Consider the following 7,430-nt stretch of genomic DNA (forward strand, 5'->3'; position numbering starts at 1 on the left):
CCCCTGCCCATTTTTCCTTTCACGATCGCGAAGCACAGAGGGCATGTGCATCAGAGCAATAGTTTCTACAATTTTTCACAAGTTCGCACTACAAGAAATTGGATAATTAGTGGCGACATTTAGCAGAAACCCTATAAGTTGATACAAAATGTATAGTATCAGCAGCGACTTTAAAAGTCGCCATAGTTTGAATATATTTAGCAGCGACTATTTATGGGTCGCCTCTAAAGTGGCTAAAATTTTCACTCCCGCTAAAACTAAAAATTTGGCTCCATAATTATTGTGGCGACTACTGTAAAGTCGCCACTAAATATGAATTGCAGCGACCGGGTCGCTCCTATTATCTTTTAAAATAACAAAAAAAAATAAGCTAAAAATTAAAATAACAAAAGAAACACTAAAATCTGTCCAGAGACAGAAGTAGCGAAACTCTCATCTCGAACACATCGACTCAATGTGAAGAACTGTGAAACGCCCAAAATCCGTCTTCTATAGCTAGGAATCCCAAATTGAAACCCAAAATCGATCCTCTCTAGCTAGAAATCTGTCCAGATATAGAAATCCCAAATCGAAATCCCTCAAAAATCTCACCCCAATCAAAATCCCTCAAATCAGAATGTGAATTCGATTGTGTGTTTATGATACTTGCCGGAAACTTCATTTTGAAGCTAAATCTCAATATTGGAAGCTGGTTTGATGAGTTTTTGTTTGAATTTTTGAATCAGAGTGTGCGAAGAAGAAGACCACTGCTGCGGAAGTCGATTCAAAGCTTCTTCAACTTTGAGAAAAAGTACTTGCTTTAAGTTCGTTTAATCTCAAAATATCATCATACAGATTTGTTAATGAGACTAGATAAATTTCAACTTATCAGTTTCCTATTTGATGTCATCTACTTCCTTAATATTGTATCTTACTGTGCTTATGCCTTGCAGGAATGTGTTCAAGTCAAAAATCACTGTCTGTCTCACAGTGCAGTGACTAGGTTCCGACCGAGTTTGATATTTCTCCGCATAAGCCCTGTAATTTTGCAAGGCTCCACTTGTGGGATTATACTGGATTTTTTGTTGTTGTCCTGTAATTTCGTAAGGATCAGGGAGGCAGCTTATTTCTAGTTGTTCAGGTAAGAAATTTGTATGGTTCAGGCAGGTACAATGTATTTAATTTGTGTGGCCTTTGTTTGAATGATATACATTGGTTGGCTTTGTAGGTTTAATGATTTTAGTTGTTAATTTCCACATACTAAGGTCTTGTGATTCTCTGGTAGATGTGCCTATATATATGACCTAAGGCAATGATTAGAGATAGATACATTTGAAGCTCGAACACCCCTAACCCAATTGAAACAGAAACAGTATCCTCTACAACACCTAGCTCAAAGATGTTTATTTTCTGCCATCACAGTGGCTCAACGAACTGCTAATGTTAATTGGTTTAGTTAGATCTGTACACACTTCTATCTCCTCTACAACACCTAGCTCAAATTCTCTAATACAAAAAAACTTATAGAGAATAAGCTGGCTGTCCATGTGGGATCGGGCAACTATAAATGCCCAACAGCATGAAAAACAAATTACACAACTTCTCCCTATTTAACAACTCTCCTTCTTCAAATCAAATAACAACTCTAGAGAACTAGCAAGAAAAATATGACAATTCATATTTCAGTTGGGTTGGCTTTGTAGGTTTAATGATTTTAGTTATTAATTTTCACATACTAAGGTTTTGTTATTCTCTGGCAGATGTGCCTATATATGTGACCTAAGGCTGAAGTAATAACCCATGTATTGAATTTCGATTATGGTCAATTTTTGTGTACCAACGGTTATGGTCGATTTGGAAAAACTTGTCCAACGGTTGGACAATAGACTGTTTTTCTTAATATCTGAGTTGGAAGATGAAGCTGGCCGCTTTTGAACAAATTTTATTATGCTTTTCCTCTTGAATATATGCAGCTTAGGTCAATGTTTGATAAAATACGCAAAGCATGCGATCAGTATATAGATTAAAAAGGGGACAGCCTCACCTAATTCATGGATTCTTTTTATTTTTGGATCTATTGCTTCAATATAGATATGTTCCTTTGCTTCTGCCTTCCATTTTCTAACTACAGAGAAATTGCTCAATGCTGAATGACATTAGGCAAAGTAACAATAAATATATTCAGCATTACATTCAAAATACTATTAGCAAGTCTATCTTTAAAGTGAATGAGCAGGTTTAGCATATTGTCCAACTTCTTATATCCAATCGACTGTAAACTAGTTTTATTTAAGTGCCTTGGAAGTGAGTAAATTCTTAGACAGTGTATACAGTTTTTTGGCTGAAGCTACATATATATAGTTTCTTTTTCTTGGTTCATGGAAAGCCTAGTTTATGATGTCTTCGTCTTTATGCTGCTTTGACTGATGATGTGCTTCATCTTCACTCCTTTCTATTGGATGATCATGTTGGTTCTCGTGTTTGTGTTGCGTTGGAGAAACAAAGTGTAGTAGAAGTTCATTACAATCTTCACTTTCACACATATCCGGGCTACATTTGTAAGGTCCATCGTATCGTGATAATCCTGAGATATGGAACTCAGTTATTCCTCCACTTGGAGCTGTTGAGACTGCCGCCATTATTGTTGTATAATTGCTCGTGCCATCTAGTGCTAGTATTGCATTAGGATATTCTTGAGAACATCTAGTGCTAGTATTGCATTAGCATTAAATAGTTAACCAAATCATGACAAAAGTAGTAGCGAACCTCATTGATACAGTTAGTAATATTCTTGAGAAGGTCGATGACTTATATTTTCTTCATTGTTGAAGTCTTTAATTTGTTGGTGCACAAATTTTATATATGAATGATGTCTTATGGTTACCTCTATTTTGAGTAATTGAAGTGCGAGCAGATATCTCTAGCATCTGCCCCAATGAATCTTCCCTATATAGAAACACATTTTCTATTTTTGGAACCCATGTACTAATGGAAATATGGAATAGGTAGTTTTACTTCTATGAGATAAATCTCAGCTTCCATCTATCTTACTGATAGAGTTTCAGTAGGCTTCCATATTTTGTTTACCTGATAGTGCATGTCCAAGAATGTAGTAACAAAAATTTGAGATTAGTGTTAAGGCAGTTTTGGACTGTCTTGGTTGTTAATGCATATTAGTTATTTGAGTAGGTTCAGTGAATGAAAAAGTATAAGCACATGAAATTGGGTAATTAAGGCTAGGACAGGGGTAGAGCTTAAGTTAGAATAGGCTTCTATTCCTCTCACTGTCCAATACCTCTACTTTATCCGGCTTTCATGCAATTGTTGTATTCTCATTCTTTTACTGCGTGAAAACTTATGTTCTCACAGTTGTGCCATTTTATTTCACAATTGAAATAGCATAGAACAAATTTACTTTGTGTTATACTAATGTATTAGCTTATACTTTAATCGTCTATTCATGTTTTTGGATATAACAAATCTCATTATTATTCTTATATATATTACTTTGGTCTAGCAGGGACAGGGCACTTAGACAGTGGTATCGTTCAAGGATGGTGTGGAGCAAGGAGTAGTTACAAGGCACTTAATATTTTATCTTTTTGGGATATGTATATGCGCACAATTACAATGCACAATGAAGTGCTAGGTAGTATATATATGTAATTGACTTTTTAGTAATGATAATATTTATAATATTCGGCTTGAGAAATTCTTTTGGTGTTTGTCAAGCATTATTGGTTGTTTTAATATTGATAGTTAATTGATATGAATATCTCTATATGAAATTTTATAGAATTAGGTTCCTACTGGCATGGAAATGTATATAATTTTGGTCGTTATAATTGCTGAGAAAATAACTTTTAGTGGCGACAGAGTTTTGTCAAAAAATTTGTAATTGTTGCGATATATATGTTGCCACAGAATGTCAATTTCTTTTGCAGGGACTTTAGTCGCTACAGGAAACATTGTGTAGCATGGATTAATATTTTTTGTGGCAACTTTAGTCGCTACTAAATTACCTTTATAGTGGCGACATAATCTTGCCACTGAACATAAATATTTTTTGTGGCAACTTTAGTCGCTAATAAATAACCTTTATAGTGGCGACATAATCTTGCCACTGAACATAAATATTTTTTGTGGCAACTTTAGTCGCTACTAAAGAACATTTATAGTGGCGACCCATCTAATATTTGTTCTTATAGAACAATTTTTTGTAGCGTTTTTTCCAACTTTTTGTGGCAACTATGTCGCCACAAAATATGTTCTATTAGTGGCGACTACATTTTAGTCGCCACTAATAACCTTCAGTTACGGGTTTCCTTGTGGCAATACAAAAGTCGCCACTAATAACCTTTAGCAGCGACTCTGAGGGATGTTGTGGCGACTTTAGTCGCCACAATAAGGGTAATTTCTTGTAGTGAATTCAAAATCTTCCGAAACTCACCCGAGCCCTCGGCTCTCCAAACCAAACATGCATACTAACTCAAAAACATCATATGAACTTATTTGTGCGATCAAATCTCCAAAATAACCTCTTAACCAATGAATTTAATATAGAAATCTAAGAAAAATCTCAAAACTTTCAAAGTATCAACTTTCACAACTACGGGTCCGAATCACCTCAAACGACTTCCGTTTCTTACCAAATTTCACAGACTCGTCTTAAATCACATGTAAGACATGTACCGGGCTCCAGAACCAAAATACGGCCCGATACTATCAAATTTTTAACGCATTTCATTTCCAAAACTCATAAATAATTCCAGAAAATAATTTTCTTTAAAAATTTATTTCTCAGGTGTGGGACCTCGGAATTCGATTACAGGCATACGCACAAGTCCCATATTTTCCTACGGACCCTCTAGGATCGTCAAATCATGGGTCCGGGACCGTTTACCCAAAATATTGACCGAAGTCAACTCAAATCCATTTTAAAGGCAAAATTTATTATTTTTCACAGATTTTCACATAATGGCTCTTCGGCTACGCGCCTGGATTGCGCACGTAAATCGAGGTGATGCTGAAAGAAGTTTTTAAGGCCTCGGAATGCAGAAGTTACTTTTAAAATAAGTGATAACATTTTGGGTCATCACACCCCGCCCCCAAATATCCTTCTGTCAAGCTAAACCAGCCTGTTGAACTGTTGCATAATGAGAATCAATAACTTATGAAAGATAGTGGGAAGAGTATGCAGCAGGAGGATGGTAACGCAATATCAAGAACTGGGCAATTAAAACCTACAGGCACTGATACAAAGCAGAATTTTTGAGAGAGTTTAGGAGTTCGACCAACAATCTCAAAGGACATTGTTCCTGTTGAGGATGTCAGCCCTGTGACAGACCATGTAGCTACTGATACCACGCCAACATTACATGTTTCCAATCCAAGAAAAGCTAAAATTATAAAGGAAACACAACATGCCATGATGTTGAACAACAATCCAATGACCAGGCCAATCATGATCACTTTAAACACATCAGCACAAGAGATTCCTTCATAGTTAATGGAGTCATTTGGGGAACAAGAAGGTCATTTGGGGCAGCAACTTATATCTACAGGGAATAACCAACAATTGGTGAAAGGTATGGCCCCAATATCTCAAGCAAATTCTACAAATAAGGTACCGGTTTCTAAGGAACAATTAACTGTTACAAGTGAATTCTTGTGCAATCATAAGACTTGGGCCTATCAAGTAGAAGAGAATGAATAAGATGAGATGAAAAACGACAACTCGCACTGCATGTTATAGAAACTTCCACCAGTACATAAAATCAGACAACTAACAACAACTCACAACTGAAATATTCAATTTCTCAGGCAATATTTCTAAGAAAATGGAAATTGAGAATTTCTTGTAGGAAGAACAGTTTAATCTCTGATGCCCCTCAAAAATGCAGTGAAGTTCTATAATTTCAACATAGATTTAGGATCCTGGTATCTTTGTTATTGACTTATCTAAGTATATCAGAATAGCTGGGATGCCAAAAAGAATCTTGATGCTAGAAAGCTTCTGTAATAAAGCTTTTACAGGTGACTTCAATGTTTCCTTGGACTTTACAATGACAACCCCATATAATATTCTCTAGGCTAAAAGACATGATTTCCCCATCAGATTAATAATCAAGCCATCAACCAGAGAATTATTTTCAAAAGGCAGCAGGTGTTGTTAGACAAATCCAGAATCAAAGAGACTTCAAATCAAAGATCAAGCAATTCTTTTTTAAAGCCAGATTCAAAATATGTAATTTCAGCCAAATTTTATATTCTTAGATGGAACAGCTTGTCTTATTGACATTGATTTGAGAAATCAATACACCATCTTTTTTAGGAATATATAATTTTGGTGAAGATTAGCGTGTTAAATTTAAGAGCGACTGGCTAACTGTTTGGTACCGTAGAGTTCATATGTGAAGCTATTCACTGAAGAAAGAAAAATTACTAATTACGGGCTCTTCTTTTTTACTTAGAATAATATAAATAAATACCCTTCTAACAGTGTCTAATGGTGATACATCACAAATTAAAAAGATACAGGAAGAAACAGGAAAATACAAATGCACAAATCGACAATGTAACTTAGGGCATGCGGAAGAAACCAAAAGGACTAAAATTAGGTTACCATAAAGGTACTCTTTATAGAGTAAAATACGATTTTCAATGTATTAACCCGTTATATGATTTAATCTATTGATCACCTGAAGATGATGATGAAGGCTGATCAAACACTATCTTTGCAAGCTGTGCGTATTTACTCCCTAGCTCATCATATTTACTCTCTAGCCTTTCCAAACGTCCTTTTAGTGATTCATTTTCTTTTACAGTAGCATTAAGCTTTTCCGACAATGCAGCTTTAGAGGAGTTACCATCTTTCAACTCCTTAGCGGTTATCCCACCACCAAATCCAACTACATGACTCTATTGCTGAGGTTCGAAGCACCTTTCTACAACCTCAATGTTTGTAAGAGACTATTCAAATAGCACCAATTATTTGATTTTATCCTGTAAAATAAAAAATAATTTAATTAAAATAATACAATACAATAAATAAATAATATAAATTAAAATTATCAATAAACATACATAGTTCTCATTGGTTTCAGGTTCGACAAGCTTGTTGTTCTTCTTACCAGTCTCAAAAAAAAAAAAAAAATTGCCACATCTGGTGGATTGCCATCTTTACCTCCCTTCACATATTTCTCAAAGCTTGTTGTTCCTATCCAGCCTATCTTTCTTTTTCTTTCCCCTTATCTTTATAAATTTTTTTTAGGGAAAAGAAGTATAAAGCTAAAACATATTACTCCAGTAGATTTCTTTTAACTTCTTAACAGGTCATGTATTCAAAGTTACATGAATACCAAGCTCAGCTGCACTGAATATGCATGATCAAATTAGGTAAAAATTGATATTCAATCGACACTCAGCAGGAGACTACTAAGTGATAACTC

The 7,430-nt window shown here is 35.1% G+C and overlaps 1 long non-coding RNA gene across 1 annotated transcript; it reads left to right on the forward strand.

The window, feature by feature from the left end:
- Nucleotides 1-380: 380 nt before the first annotated feature.
- Nucleotides 381-3,691, forward strand: LOC107792391 (uncharacterized). Its single transcript, XR_001649522.2, has 3 exons — nucleotides 381-790; nucleotides 933-1,120; nucleotides 3,500-3,691. It is a non-coding gene; the product is annotated as an uncharacterized LOC107792391 (long non-coding RNA).
- The last annotated feature ends 3,739 nt before the right edge of the window (nucleotides 3,692-7,430 follow it).

The sequence above is a fragment of the Nicotiana tabacum genome, chromosome 1 (genome assembly GCF_000715075.1).
Source record: "Nicotiana tabacum cultivar K326 chromosome 1, ASM71507v2, whole genome shotgun sequence".
In the NCBI taxonomy this organism is placed as follows: domain Eukaryota; kingdom Viridiplantae; phylum Streptophyta; class Magnoliopsida; order Solanales; family Solanaceae; genus Nicotiana; species Nicotiana tabacum.